Below are 17,298 nucleotides of genomic sequence, written 5' to 3' on the forward strand. Positions count from 1 at the left end.
TATTCCTCATCCCATACCTCCTCCCTCATCTCCAAGAGGATATCCCCTACTCCCCACTCCACCAGGCCTCCCCACTCCCTGGGGCCTCAAGTCTCTTGAGGGTTAGGTGCATCTTCTCCCACTGAGGCCAGACCAGGCAATCCTCTGCTCTCTATGTGTTGAGGGCCTTATATAAGCTGGTATGTGCTGCCTGGTTGGAGGCTCAGTGTCTGAGAAATCTGGGGTCCAGGTTAATAAGACTCTTGTCTTTCTATGAGGTCACCCTCCTCCTCAGCTTCTTCTAGCTTTTCCTTAATTCAACCACACAGTCCTCAGCTTCAGGTTTGACAGAATTCATGAAACTAATGCACTCCAACTCAAAGTCATGGCTTTGAAAAACTAATTTATAGAGCAATGCAATGATAAGCCAGTAATTTACTACAGGCCTTATCTAGGGAATCTAGAGGGAAAAGGAGTAAGAATACCCCACAGTATAGATAAAAATATCTTCCAAAGATACCAGTTACCAGATACCCAAGATACTTCCTTGACCGTGTCATCTGGAAAAATAATCTCTGTGATTTTCATAAATAAATAATTATTAGCAAATTCACTCCTGTAACTTACTAAAAAGTCTTTCCTATAGCCATAATGTTTTAAAAATAAGTTATACATTGTTTTCTATACAGCTTGACAGATAAAGAAATTGAAGTACAATATTAATAATGTGTGTTATTACATAAGATGATTCACACAGGCAATGTATCAATACAGATTAAGATTTTGTCTTCTGTTGCTCTTAGAAGTGTGTTACATACAACATCAATATGTATAATATTGCACCTTGCTAATTCCATAATTTTGAATGTCTGTTGCACAGCACAGCTAGGAAAGATATGTACTTCAAATACATAGAACAGTCTGCAATCTTAAGTTTTAGTTCTCCTTTTGTAATTGATTGATTTGTCTATTTAATTTATATCCTGACCACAGTTTCCCCTCGTCGGTCTCCTCCCACTCTTCCCCACCCCATCTCCACTCCTCCTTATTTTCTTTTCAGAAAAGAAGGAAATCTTCCATGAATATCCACCATCACTGGCATAGCGAGCTGCAGTCAGACTAGGCACATCTTCTCTTATTAGGTTAGGAGATGCAACACAAAAGAGGAAAGGGTATCAAAAGCAAGCAACAGAGTCAAAGACAGCCCCTGATCCCACCATTAGGAGTCTTACACGAAATTCTAGCTACACAACTTTACCTCATGTACAAAGGCCCTAGGGCAGTTTGTGCATGTTCTCTGGTTGTCACTTCAGACTTTATAAAACCCTATGAGCCCAGGGTAGTTTATTTCTGTAGGTTTTCTTGTGGCGTCCTTGAATCCTCTGGCTCCAAAAATTCTTCCTCCCTGTCTTCAGCAAGATTCCTCTCGTTCTACCTAACGTTTGCTTGTGGGTCTTAGCCTCAGTTTCTGTCTGATAAATGTTATGTGAGGCTCCTGTCTGCAAGTATAGCAGAATGTCATTAATACTGTCAGTAGTGAACTCCCTCTCATGGCGTGTGTCTCAAGCTAGGCTGATCATTGCTTGGCCATTCCCTCTCTTCCTACTCAATTGTTCTTCCTACACTTTTTGTAGGCAGGACAAATTGTGGGTTGAATATTTTGTGGTTGTATTGTACCAGTCTCTTCATTGGGTGTTTTATCTGGTTATAAGAGATGGTTCTTTCAGGCTCCATATCCCCCACTGCTAGAAGTATTGGCTAAGGGCACCCTCATATATTATTGTTGTTGTTTTTTTTAAGCTGAGGATTCTAGCTTATCCCAGAGATACACTCCATCACCATTCCAGTTTTCTTTTCCCAGTACTCTCTCTTTCAATGCTTCCTCCACCTGATCCTCTTGTTAGCATCCACCTCTACTTCTGATTCAGTTCCCTCTCCTGTGCACCCTCAATATCTATTCTCTTCCCCCTTTAGGGAGAGGTTCATGCATTCCATTTTGAGCATGAGTCTTGAGCATGAATTCCTTTCATCAGATATAGGAGTATTTTGGTAGACTTTTTGGCATCACTTATATATAATATCATATCATTTGCAAATACTGATGATACTTTGTCGTATTCCTTTCCAATGTGTAGTAATTTCAGTACATATCTACTATAGAGATGGAATGATCAGTTATTCATGTGACTTCAGGTGAAACATTTTGAGATGTTTTCTGTAAATACTTCTTTATATTTTCTCAAGAGAAAAACAGTTACTGGATTTCTTTAGCAATTACTTAAGTAATTGGCTAATATGCCTTTAGTTTTATCTTAGTGTAATGAAGCACAGTGCTGGAATCCATGCTGTTTTGCTGTGACCCATTTCACATTTCATGAAAAAAAAAAGTGTTTTAGAAAACTCAGTGATCTCCTTACTTTACCATTTTCAATCATTTCTCATGACTTTTGTGTACTCAATAATTTACATCTCAAGATGCCAACCACCATCTAATAGAAATAGCTAATAGTAAATGGTAGACAAGTCGTTGAGGATGAGGCAAAGAGTTATAAGTTCAAGGATGCCCTTAGCTACCTTTAGCCAGGAATGATGCCACACATCTATAATGCCACCATTAAGGACAATAAGAAATGGGGAATTCCTTAAGTATTAGATTTCCTCTTCATTAAAGCAAGTACCAGGCCAGTTTAGACAATACAACACGTTGTTCTAAACCATAACCACAACAACAATAATAGAAAATTGAGGCATCGAAAATGACTGATGTCACAATGGAAGTCAATTTTCAAATAGGATCATACACTAGCCTATTACTAGTAATTAGTTTGGATGAATTTTTCAGCTTAACACTCTTCGCCAACTTTAGAAAATTCCTTTATCTGGCAACTCAGACCAAAAGAAGACTCTCCCTATTAAAGGAAAAACATTACTATCAAAAGTAAAATTTGCTGTTACTACATGAAGACAAACAGAGGGTCCATTTTGCCTGCAACAGAATGGTATGAGAGTGGAAAATGACTGTGGGCATCCTTGTAAGTATAGTCATGAAGGATCTATGAAAGAGAGAATATCAGAGAAATCACTGCATTTTTATTATGTTCACACATAAACTAAAATGGCCACATTTGCATACCAGGCCACTGTACCAGACATTGCTACTTATTTGCAGGTGAAATAGTTCATGTCATGATATGTATTTTAGATCATTTTAATAATGAGATAGTATTTTTTAAATCATTAAGAATGTACACCCTGATTTCAAAATAACCTAATGAAAGGTTTTGTAATTTATGGGAGATATTTTGAATATCCATTTCCCTATTTCCCATCTCATATGTTTATTTAATCACTTTATATTTATATTTATTTCTTGTACCTAAGGATCTTATGATCATGTTTAGAAATTTTATGTGGCTTTTTAAATTATTTCTGATCTTGCATGAACTGTAAAATATTTATCATTAGTTACTCTACTTCTACATTAATAATAATTTTTACTTTTGCAGGTTTGATAAGTCATTGGAGTTAGAAATAATGGCATGTGAGATAGAAAGAAAGTCAGTCACTGAAGTTATTCTTCATTTATTTCATTGTATTCAGGGGAAGCACACTAATAATGAGCATATCCAAGTCCCAGTTTTATTCCTGCAGTGTCTTCCTCCCTGTAATAATCCTTTCTCTTTACTTATAATGATCCAGAATCTGCTTACTGTTCTGTTTCTATAGCCTCTGACCTAAGCTAATTAGTTTTCTTTGCTAGCATAGCACTACAATAACAATTATTTCAACCGTTTCCCTTTAGAGGGAAGGCAGAATAATGAGAAGTCCCTTGAATTGTATTTGAGCACTGTGACTTGATAAAATGTGAAACCTTGAAAAGTAAGTCCAGTCTATATTATGCATGTGATGTAATACATCTCATGGGTCTCTCATCTTAAAGCTCCTTGGATCTTCACAGGACAACATATTCAACCTCGAAAATGATATTTTGATGAGAGAAGACATTTCAGAGAGTCTAAATTTAAAGTTGGAAGATTATCTCTAGGGTTGATCTATTGGAATTACTTATTTGAGCCAAAGTAATTCATGTAATTCAGGTGTACTGAAACCCTTCTAATAAATTCAAAGCATGGCGAGTGAGCGAGATTGGTGGTGCTAGCACTCAGTCGATCGTTTTCCTTATCATCCTTGACTTTTAAAGCTTGCGCTTTTGAAAGTATGCTTCAGAAATCCATGTGCTCAAGAATATTTGATTCATTAATTTTGAAAGACTTATGCAGGTCTCTCTGTGGTAAATTTAGAGATACCAAAAACCCAGAAGTGAATATTCACAAATTAAAAGAAATTGTATTCGAACAGGAAAGTCATAAAATGCCTTAAAATAGCCTAAATATTTACTCAGTGAGTTTTTGAATGTGAAGGTGTGCAGAGAGGAACACTTGTTTGATTTTTTCCTTTGTCTTCTCTCTTTAATCTTCCCTCCTTCTATATGCCTTTCTTCCATTTCTGCTTCTCTCCCTGCCATGTACTGTGTTCCACCTCTCTTAATCCTTTGTTTTTTGATGAAAGAGAAATTAATCAAATAAGGATAGAATTTCTGACATTTTTAAAGCCTCCAATTCCATTTGAAAGTCCTTATCACCTTACTGTAACATGCAGTTTTGTGTGTGTCCCTGTTGAAATCAATCTATAGGATGCAGAGTATAATACTAATGTGCAGGAATACTACTAATAATACTAATATTGATGCTAATACTGTTTCAATTTAAGTAATGATGTGCTTTCATTGATATCACAAGATAATTAAAACAGAGACAGTTTGTAAGAGAGAAAAGTTTACTTTGTTTCATGAAAAGTTCAGCATGTGGGTGTTTGGCCCACTTGCTTTGGCTCTGGAAGGAAACTAGGATATCATTGCAAAACACATACAGAAAACATCTGGTAACATCTCATTGATATGACTCTGAAAAAGATGAGAAAGTGCTGAAGCCCGAGTGTTCACTCTAATGCCATAAACCAAAAGAAAGACTTAACTTCTTCCAAGGAAACTTTCACCTTTAAAAGTTCTGTCACTTCCATTGGAGCCATAGCAGAAAGATCAGGAGTTTATCATGAATGTTTAGTGGACATTTCTAAATCATAGCTATTTTGTAAATAAAATTAATCATTCACCTTAAGTGGATCTTATTCAACTATTTAGCTAACCTTTTACCATGAGTGGCAAATTTTAGTATGTTTTAACAAAAATATTATGTCACTTTGTATTCTAGTTATAACAGGCCCCACTATCTAGGATGTTGGTAAAATTAGAAAAAAAGAAGCTTGCATATTTGTGCAGATTTTATCATAAATAATTCAGATGGAGGAAACAAGCTTCTACCTTCTACTGAAACTGGGACTTATACTTTTAAGTATAAGTCTTTATGAAGAAGGGTTATGGAACGTGGGGTATTGGGGGAGTGAATGGAGAAAGGGGATAATATCTGAAAGGTAAATAAATAAAATATCCAATAATAATAATAAATAGATAATGAAACTGGCTATTGCAGTCAGACATTTGAAACTTTTTGTCAACAATTTAATATTAACCATTTTACTGGGATTCTTTATAATCCTCAAGGACAAGGTATTGTGGAAGGAGCCTATGGATCTTTAAAACATTATCTTCATAAAATAAAAATGGGGTGGTATATCCCCTTACACCACAAATTCATTTTAATCATGTTCTTTTTATTTTAAATTTTTAAAAAAATTGGATGCCAAGGAACTTTCTGTTGAGTATCTATGGCATTCTACAGCTAGACATACTTATGCCTAGATGAAAATGAAGGACACACTTACTGGCAGATGGCATGATCCCAGTCATGTATCTAATATGGGAAAGAGGGCATGCTTGTGTTTTTTTCTACAGGATGCTGAAGGAGCATGGTGGCTACCAGAGTGATTGATGAGACATGCTGATGCTGGGACAAAGAATGATGCTGTCCTGGGAGCTTGCAGAGTGTCCTGACAATGGTGACTCGGAAGCTGTATTCGATATATGTCCCTAACTCACCTTTGCTTCCCTATATCCCATATGGGAAAAGCTGCCTTGCCTCAAGGTTTTACACCTTGTGGGACAGAGAATCAAAGAAAAAAAAAAAAGAAAAAGGTATAAGGATTCTTGTAATTTTCTTAAATGTAACCAGTTATTCAGACACAATTGGTCTAGAAATCAATCCAATATAGGAAATAATAATCTTCATTTGGAAGGATAGATCTGGACACTTTCAGAGACATATTTGGAAGTTAGCTGCAGTTCTCTATGAAGTTATGATAGTATGAGATAAAGTAGGAACAGGATCTGGATTTCATTCAAGTGTTAGTGCATGTGTTAAGGATCTTTTAATTGTCAAGTTAAAATTATTTTTGTTTCTTCTACAGTTTTTATGGTAAGTTGTATTTATTGTACACTTCTAATGGTGTTAGTATGTTGAAAGGTGGCATGTCTGTTATGAGGGTCTATCAACCAACTTTTGTCTTATTGCCCTGAGTATTATTGAACCTTGGTTTTCTGAAAATAAGCTTGTAAGCATTGGGGGAAGTGAGTTAGGTTTTAAGCAGAAGCAAGAGGGTAGTGGGCTTGATTATTGCTGGTATAATAGCTTTAATTACATTAATTGCTAGCACCACTGAGTCTGCAATAGCTTTGAAACAAGAAGTTAAGATAACTACTTTTGTTAATGATTTAGCAAATAAAAGGTACTAATGTGTTGAGTATACAAGAGGATTTAGATAGGCATTTGGATCATCAGATTGAGTCTCTTTATTCTATTCAAATTATTGGAAGGAAGTTCAGAATTTAAGGGTAAGGAGACATCTCAAATGTCATGTCAAATACCAATGGAGTTGTGTTACTTCTAAAATTTACAATGATAGTCATTGTAATTAGGAAAATGTTTAAAGACACTTGCAGGGTATTTAGCATAATTATAACACCTCTTTGGATATTTTAACTTTGCATAGTGAGATTATAAATTTAAAGAATGCTACTCTGCTGAGCTTTGATGCTACATATACTGTTGATAAAATTATTCATAGCCTAAGGTCAATATTTCCATTTTCTTCTGGCTTTAAGAATGGCATATACAGCTTGATCATGCTAGTCCTTTTTTGTCCTGGGAGTACTTTTAATTCTGCCCATCTTGTTAAAGCTCATCTTTAACAACATCAACATACTGGCAGCCAAATACATGACTTGCAATTGAAAATGGACCCCTAGACAGAGTTTTAATTTAACAGACCAGCATGCCAAGGACAGGTAAGACTCTGCACAGAGCCTTACCAACGTAAGACAGAAGTATATTGCTTTTGAAAATGCATATTACACAATGGGTAAGGAAGGCATTCTTGTCAGAACAACCTAAAACAGGCTCAGTCCTGCTTATGAAGTAAAAAAAAAAGGGGGAGATGTGGAGAGATTTTGGGGCTGCTAGACAGGAATCTGATATTGGATAAGGACAAGGAAATGGACTTCAGGCAGGAATCTGACATTAGGCAAGAATAAAGAAGTAATTTCAGGCAAGAATCTAAACCTTAGGCTAAAACAAAGAAATAAATTCAGGAAAGAATCTAAATCTTAAGCTAGAACAAAGAAGTAGGCTTTAGGTATGAAAATGATTTTGGGCTAGGACAGGGAAGTTGGCTTAGATATGTTGGTCAGCCTGATAAGCCCTTAGAAACAGTGATCATGGGAGTGATCAGGGTACTTTGTTTACTGCCTTGCTTGCTCTTTGACTATTTGTGTTTATTGTCTTGTTTGTTCCTTGACTATTTGCATGTATTTTATTGCTAGTTCCTCAACCTAGTACTGACCTTAATATTTGCATGTAATTAAAATTGTATAAAAGCAAAAAGGAGGAGGACCGATGGAATAAGGCATTTATGGAAGGTAGGGGGAATGGGGAAAGGGGATAACATTTGAAATATAAATAAATAAAATATCCAATAATTAAAAAGTGTGTGTCTCTAGGTGTCTGTATATCTTATGTTTTATTTGATTTGGTTTTATGTTTATTTTCATCTGATTTGTTCTGTTTATGCTTGTTTGTTTTATTCCTCTTTGCTTCGTTAAAAAAAAAGAGAAATAAAAGAAAAGTCATGGATTTGTGTGGGTGTGTCAGATCTGGGAGGAGTTGGTGAAAGTGAAACCGTTATCAGAATATATTGTATAACAATGAAAAAATTAAATAAAATAATTTTTGAATATTAAAAAGAAGTAAGAGTTATATAAGAATAAGAAGAACAAAGGTTTCAAGATTAGAAAGCTTTCATAAACAGGAAGCAACTGTGAGGATGCTGGTGTGTTGTGGGTTATAAGGAAACAGGTGTTGACACATTTCACTTTGTTGGCATTATGGAGACTCTGAGAATTCGATCTGATTGGTAGGTAACCATGTTTGGTAGCAAAGAGAAAAGAAAGTTCAATGAGAGGAAAAATAATCTTAAAAAGGCTATGATATCTTGAGGACTATAGTTAATAATGCTTTGCATTCTAAAATAATTAAGGGAGTAAATTTTTGTTTTCTCCTCAAAAGAAGATATCATATGGTATGCTCATATTGATTTGGGATTCCACAATATGTACTCATCCAGAAAATATTATTGAATATGATAATTGTTTTTCAGTTTTTTGTCAATTTAAATAACCATGCAATATTAAAAGTTGACATAAAGAATAAACAACTTCCAAATTTTTATTACATGTACAAAATTCTCAAAGAATTAATGAATGTACTACATTTTAAAACATAGTTATATAGATTTTTAAAAATAAGTAAACAAAAAGTACTAAAAAACATAGTGGAGATACACCATATAACAAAATTATGTATTGGTATAATTACAAAACAAGACAGTCTCTAATTCAAAATTCCATTTTATTTTTGAATCTTTTAAATGATTTAAATGTTAATTTCAATTTTTGTTATTTACTTAAGCTTAATTTTTTCTTTTTTATTTCCCACACCTGAGGAAGCTAGAGATCAAATGAACTAACTCATACATGTTGAATAAGCACCCTACCATTGAGGTATGCCACAGCACTGATTTTTGTCTTAGAAGTATATTTTTAGAGAACTCAGGGTATGAAATTCACAATATGGACAATTTTAATGAAATTTTTTCATACCAGAATGTATGAATCATTTGACCTTTCTTCTACATCATTTACTTTTGTTGTGTTCACTAAAAACATAAGGAATATAATTCAGAGTATACATATATACATACACATACACACACACACACACACACACACACACACGTACAGTGAAAGCATTTCTAGAATATTTTCTTCAAAAAAGTTGCTCCTTAAAATATTTTTTTTATTTTGCTGGCTTTTGTTTCTTGGATTTAATATTTGCATCTGTATCTTGAGAGGAAGAGAAGGAGACAACATGAAGTTGGGTATGATAGCAGCAGGGGAGGATCTTGGAGGCATTAGAGGAGGGGATAATATTATCAAATTTGCCAAATTTGTGAAGCTAACTTTTGAAATACCCTTCAGATACTAAATGTTCACAGGAATTTGCTCCCAATTTTTCCACACCTGCTATTTGGTTCAGATTCCTTAAAGGACAAGTTAGACAAATTCATAGTCATTCTCTACCAATGTTCAAGAACTTCCCACAGAGCATTACTGGCACTTGACAAAATCATAATAGATTGTCTGTGGAATGGTATACTAGGTAAAAGCATCATAAATATGATCCACTAATGTTAACCCTCTTCATTAACAAAGGAATACAGAAAAAATTACTTAATTAGTTACATGGGTTTTTTGGATGAAGAGATATTTGATTAAACAACTACAAAATATATTCAAACTAAAAATATTTTATGATGACATTTTTACATTAAGTAGTGTTGTCACCTGCTTTAGAATCACTGCTCTTCACTCTAGATCCTTTATTTAATACATGCTGTATAGGCATTCATGATGGAATGAAAGAAATTGTTTTTTTAAGTAGGCATCTTGGATGAATTTATTGCAGAGCTAAGCTTAAAATACAAACCTTAAAGAAACATTCATCTAGCTAACTTTCTGAGTATTAACAGTGAGGATAACACACTGGTTCAGCTTATGTTTCAAATAGAACAGCTTTGAATGGCTTGGTGAAAAACACTTATTCTAATGAATATGTCCATAGAATATTTAGACATTCTGAACACAGATTAGAGTGTGCTTGCATACTCTAGCCTGATGAGATGTCACTGGCAATAGAATATTTGAATCAATGTCATATATGAAGACCCTCCAAAGCAGTTTTACATTGTTCTTGTAGTAATTCAATGTAATTGTAGTAGTTCAATGTAGTTTATTTTTAGCTCCGAACTCTTGAAATACACTAAACATAGCAAAGAGAAAACATTCAAAAGTGGTACAAATGCATGCACACACACACACACTCACACACACACACACACACACACACACACATAACACACTGTCACACAGTCTGAAAACAATACTGATCAGGCTTCATTGTATTATTTTTGTTACTGACTGTTTATGCTCTAAGCTAGATTATTTTGAAACATGGCCAGATATAATCTGGGAGTCCCTGTGTCTGAATCCACGTTTACTCTCATGCCATCATTTCAGTCTTTTTCCTTGCACATTTGCAAACCTATTCTAATAGAGTAGTGGTCACTCTGAGAGTTGCTCTTAAAGAGTCATTAAATTACATTCCTCTTGATTACATTCCTCTTGATTCCCCCCTCTGGCTGTCCATAACTCACTGGCATGTCATAGGGGAATGTGGAAGAAAGAATTTTTTTCTACAGCTGCTCACAGATGGTAGGAATCAAGTAGCATTGTATTGTGTATCACAGTGCAAGATGTTAATAGTCAAACTAATTGAGCAAAGTTAGTAAATGTTGCTTTATTTCCCTAAGTTGTTCCACATTTATGTCTTTAAGTTTTTATAGAATTCCTTACTTGCTAAAATATTTGTCCTTGCATATTTCTGCCTTCTACCTGACCATATTGATCACTGTCAGATCAGTTGGGATTAATATTTTTACATTATGACTCTCGATAACATGTGCTTATACTAATATCCCTTAAACCTCCAATATTTATTAATTTGGTGGGACTATAGTTCTTTACTTGATGTTAACATCCCAAATGGCTAAATTTATTTTCTTCTCTATCTATCTATATATATTAAATTCTGAGTTGTATTTGTTACCATGACTGAGCACATCAATTATCAAGAAGGCAATATGAGAAGGATCATGTTAACAGGTGTTCCTTCCTTAACTGCCACTGTAAAGTATTCTTGGATGAAACAATTTGTGCTGACTATACAAAGAGGGATGTTATCAGTCTTGAAAAGAAATCACCATGTTCAATCTTCAAAGATGCCAAACAACATTTTTGAGATCTTCATTTGATATAGTCTCATGTATAAAGGTGGAGAAAACAATATGGTTATACAAGAAATTTAATTATATCTTTGTAATACATTGATATTCTTGCTAAGGAGGTAATTCTGCATTTGCTTTAATTATTCTTTCTATAGCATACAGATACAAATATGTCATAATTTCTACAAGTCTATAAAAGTAATGAAGAATTAACAATGGGCTATAAGTTTTTATGGCAAGGGTAGAAAATGGAAAAGGACATGCTATGTTTTTTAATGTCCTTGAATCTATTGTGAGAAACAGTGTCAAAATTTTTTAGTCTATTAATGGGTATAAAAATGAATTAAAGACTCAAATTCAATGAAGCTCAGCTAAGTATTGCAAAGGACTCACAAAACATAAAAAGAGTTAACTCTTAAATCTTTCTTTGAAAAACAAAAGAGAAAAACTGTTTCTCATAACATTATGAGCTAATATTTTTAAGTCGGGTGATCACTCTAACAATGATATTGCCACATTACATAAGTGGTGAAGACAAAATAAGGAATACTAAAGATGAAAGTAGACTAGTCCCCCTCAGAAAATTACCATATACCATGTCATATCCCCACCCAGTTCAGATTAGAACTCTGAAAAATACCTGGTTCACAAAATTTAACTACTGACATTTTAAGTCACCAGAAATACTAACATTAAGAATTAAATTCATTCCAATGCTTAGTTTTAGATTCCTTAATTTTGTTAAAAGATCTTTGTTGGCAATTCTGGTGCAATATTAACTGATGTGTCCCCAAAAGTCACAGATAAAATGTTATATAGTCAAGTACCTTAGCTTGATCAGTTATAATTATGAAGCCAATTAAATAGACTTTAATAAGTCTTTCCCTATTCCAAAGAGTTGAGAAAATGAAGCAGAAATATTGATCTTGGTATTTTCTGTGAGCATCAATACTGTATATAATTTTGAGTCTTTATGACTGAATAAAATTTATTGAATTGCAAAATATATTTAAAAATTTTCAAAATTTGTAAAACACACACAGACACACACACACACACACACACACACACACACACACACAGACACACACACACAAGAAAATACAGGCTGTCGTTACCAGTGATCAGAAAGGAAGCTGCAAGCTCTCATGCATATTTCTCCAAATATGCATAAGCTCACATGACATTTTGGTAAATGAATTTTCCCAAGAAGATGCCATGAATTTCAGGAAATGGATGATTTGGCAATTACTAAAGAAATTATTCATTTCCCTGTATAAAAAAATAAGTAGTTGCATTAAATACTTGTAAACTGTCAGAATGTGACGTATGACTGCCACCAGCAACAGCAGCGTATGCACTCAGCTCATTCAACTTAATAATACATTTTCAATAACCCATAAATTAGGCCATAAATTTGTGTTGAAACCTAGAAATAACTGTCTCGTACCTTCCCAATCTATACACTCCTCCCTCTCTATCACTATCTCTCTAGCGAATTTCTCTTAGTGTATCTTCATCTTGCTCCTTTACAATGATTAGCAATCCTCTTTTGAGGCCATCATATATTGTAAAAAGAAAACATAAGAAGAACCAAGCAGCATTGTGCTCCAAGCAAAATAAATAGTTCCCCGAAAGAGTATAATAATATTTATGACCAGTAATGCTTAAGACCGCTTATTGCTTTTGTTATTTATAATTCTTTTATATCCCTTGTCTCATATTATCTTCATGAAATTCTCTGAGGATCAATGATTTTATTTTGAATATTCACTAATCATGTCCCTAGAAGACATATGACTGATCAATTCACATAGGAAGTAGTGGTGAGCAAATAATTAGAGACTAGTTTTATTGACTTCAGTTCCATATTCTTTTCACAGAATAAATAATTGAATAATCTTGTCATACAATCAAGCCAGGTTCATGGCTTTTCTTACTATTGTTTTGAGTTTCCCCCATTATCCCTGCTTTATGCAAAAGTTAAAGTACTAAGACCCATTTCTGACCTAGACTCAAAGATGAAGCACGATTTTCATGTTCACGGGCTGAACTGGAATTTATTGTGAATACTGAGACGCTGGTGGAGTAGAAAGCACCTGAAAATCAGTATTGAGATGAAAATTTAAAAAAATAGGGCAAGCTCTGTAAACAAACATCCTTTTTCTTTAAACAGTGGGAGAAGACATAAGAAAACACGCTCAGATCTTGAAATGATGCAAATATGCATTTTCTTTTTTTATTTTTGTGATGATAATATAATCACATTTCTGCCTTTTGTTCCTCTCTCCCAAAGCTCACACATATGCCTCTTTGCTTGATTTCAAATATATGTCCATTTCGTTTATAAATTATTTTTTCAGGCATATATATATATATATATATATATATATATATATATATAACCTGTTACTCTGTAATTTTACTTGTATATATGTTTTCAGGACTGACTATTTCTTATTAGATGTGTTCTTTCTTTAAGAAGACTTTCTCCCACTCTCAGCACTCCATGCCTCTCAGCTTGGAGTTTTTTGTGTACAGTTTACATCTCATAGGCTATCACATGTCTAATTTAGCATCTGTATTGATGTAGTTCTTATGCTGCTCATGTTGAGGCAGTTATGAGAGTAGATTCTGACATTAGTAGAAGACACAGTCCCACAACAAACTCACTGATCCTCTGACTCTTACAATTTTTCTGTTCCCTTTTCCACAGTGTACCCTCAGGCTTAGATACACAGGTGGCTCATAGTTGTATTCATTGGGATTGAGCTCTACATCTCTATTTTGTGGTTTTCTGTGATGGTCCTCAACTGTTGCATAGAGAAGTTTCTTTAATGAGGGGAAAGGACTATACTTAACTGTGGATATAAAGATATATAATGAGCATTGCTGAGATTTTTCTAAGCAAGATATAAACTATAAACATTCATAAATAGAAATGTTGAGCATATTTTGGAAATCATCCTGATATAGGCAGTACTTTAAGGTAAGCTTTAAAATTTTCTTAATATAAACTTACTTTGGGATGGCGAAGAGGAACATTGAGGACTGTGTTCAAGAGGATGGGCACTGTCTTATAGATGACTTGAGTAAAACCAATGGTGTATCCTGTGATTCCACCTTCATTCTGGGCTATGCTCCATGCAATGTCATCTGCTCCATTGTTTCCCAGAGTGGATTTGATTATAAAGATCAGAAATTTCTTACATTCATGGACATTTTAAATGAAAATCTAGAGATTCTCAGTTTTTGAATTAAGATTTGCAATAATTTTCTGCTATCATTGATTATTTACCAGAAAGACACAGAAAATTACTTTAAAAAATGTGTTTGCCTAATATATTTTTGCAAAAGTAATACAACATCAAAAGTCACTGAATAGCAACAATTCTGAGGAGTTTATTTATTATTTCCTGATAAAAAATGGAGCAGGAAAAGCAGATCCCAGAGACAGAATGTACTTGTGTGAACTTGATCATCACAGCATCTGACCTGTTTGATGCTGGGAGAGAGACAACAAACACGACACTGAGGGAATCTCTGTTGCTCCTGCTCAAGGCTCCAGAAGTTACAGCCAATGTCCAAGAAGAAAGGGGCCATGTGATTGGTAGAAACAGGAACCCCCGAACACAGGACAGGAATTACATGCCCTATACTGATGTTGTCTTACATGAGATGCAATGATACATTGACCTCTTTCCCACCAGCCTGCCCCATGAAATGACCAGTGACATGAACTGCAGAAACTGTCTCATTCCCAAGGGTACCACTGTCATAGCATCACTGACTTCTGTGCTACATGTTGACAAAGAATTCCTCAACCCAGAAAAGTTTAATCCTAGTCACTTTCTAGATAGGAGTGGCAAGTTTATGAAAGGTGACTACTTTTTTTTCCTTTCTCAACAGGAAAACAGATTTGTGTGTGAGAGGGGTCTGGCTTGACCAGAATAATTTTTATTTCTGACCACCATTTTACAGAACTTTAACTTGAAATCTCCAGTTGATCTGAAAGACCTTGAAATCACCCCAGTTGTCAATGAATTGATTTCTGTACCATGCAAGTTCTTGATATGCTTCATTCCCATCTAGATGTACTTCCTCCTATAGCCCCTTCCTTAAGGACGTAATTGACGTCTTTGGTCAGGCATGCCTCTCTGACCCCACCACCTGAGTTCTGGGATTACATGCACACACACACACACACACACACATACACACACACACACACACACACACACACACACACGTTGCTTCATTGTTCTTTGTTCTTCATAAGACAATCAGGAACAAATTAGAATAATATCTCAAGATGTTTTTGTTTTCTTCATGATAATACATACAAAGAAAGCCTGGTGTCTCTGACTTTCCAACTCTTAAAGATACAGCAAATGCCTATTTGCGGCAATTTTTAGAATCACTACAAACCAAGTCTGGAATTCTCTATGTTGTGTAATGATTTATTGACTTCAGCATAGTTAGTTCTTATCTAATGGTGAATTACTAATATAATATTACTGTAAAATGGAGAAATGTGACGGTTTTAGAGCCCTCTATATTTTAATTCAAAGTATTATAATTCTGAATAAAAAGATCACTTTGGCTAAGGAATGAGAATGTATTTACATTTATTTGTAAAGAAAATATTTAAAACTATGTCAGATATGAGATTCATTATGTAGGACACAGTCCAGTTAATCAGCATTGGCATTAGAATTTGATAAGTGTAAGTTTTAGCCACATAACAGTTAAAACCTATGTGTTATATAAAGCTAGTTCAATTTTTTTTCTGACACAATGATGAAATCTGTTGTAATATTTACATCAAGTTACGCTTGATGCACATATATGCTATGTATTATGGCTATTCTTTAAATATCTAGATTTTCTCTTACTTCCATCCTTCTGAGTCAACCTCACTGAATATCCTTTCATTCTGTCTTCCAGTTCAAAATCTAAAGACATCATTTTGAGAAAGGAGACAGCATAAGAAATGGGACTAGATCTTTCTTATCTTCTGTCTGTTCTTATGGGTTGGCAGGAAATATGCTTATATCCAGGCAGACCTTGGTAGCCTGGTAAGTACTGTCTACCCTTCTCTATGCCTGGGTTTCATATATATCAGGCTCCTATTAATCCACCCTTCCCTTGTCTTTTCTGTAACCTTCCTACAGAGTTAGGAGCTTTCCTGAAGTGATCATTTCCAGGCTTCTGTCTTTTTTGGATCTTCTTAAACTCACAACTTTGTAAGTCATCTCTTTACTAAACCATCTTCAAGGGGCTCTTGAAAGTACCATCTGTTTTCTGACTGGGACACTGATCCAAGCAATTATTATTATGATCACTATTATAATTATTAAAGGGTCTCATTGAATTCCATGCCAAATGTGGTTATGAAAGGCATTCATAGTAACTGCCTTGAGACTATGAGAGCCATCAAGTGGCACAAACATATGGAGAACTGTCAATCTTATGCGTAATTATCTAATGTGTCAGACATTATAAAGGGGCTTAAAACTATTTCTATGTGTTGAGAAACATAATTGTTTCACTAAATATTGATATTTAATGAGGGGCCATGTAGAATTTCTCAAACATCACATGCCAATTGTGTTCTATAAATTAATATAAATGTGAAAATTAAGGCAAAGGAACATATCTTTTATTTGCATTTGATATTAAAACACGTGGGTGGTAAGAAAACAGGTTGGGGATGGCAAAAAAAGGAGTTGTTGAGAAAGAGTCACCTACAAGGACAACAGCTATGAGGTAGCTGTAAGCATGGTCATCTTGACCTTGCAAGGATTCATTACTTCAACACTGGAGTTGCTTAGCAGTGAAGAAGCCTGGATAACTGGCAGAGAATAAATCCAATGCTGTAAGCAGTTGGATCAGAAAAGAAAACAT

General features: G+C 34.5%; 1 pseudogene; it reads left to right on the top strand.

Moving 5' to 3' along the window:
• LOC114608691 overlaps positions 1-15,483 on the top strand; it is a 64,701-nt pseudogene extending 49,218 nt beyond the window's left edge.
• Positions 15,484-17,298: the final 1,815 nt, after the last annotated feature.

This window comes from Grammomys surdaster, unplaced genomic scaffold (assembly GCF_004785775.1).
Source record: "Grammomys surdaster isolate TR1022 unplaced genomic scaffold, NIH_TR_1.0 125934, whole genome shotgun sequence".
NCBI classification, from domain to species: Eukaryota; Metazoa; Chordata; class Mammalia; order Rodentia; family Muridae; genus Grammomys; species Grammomys surdaster.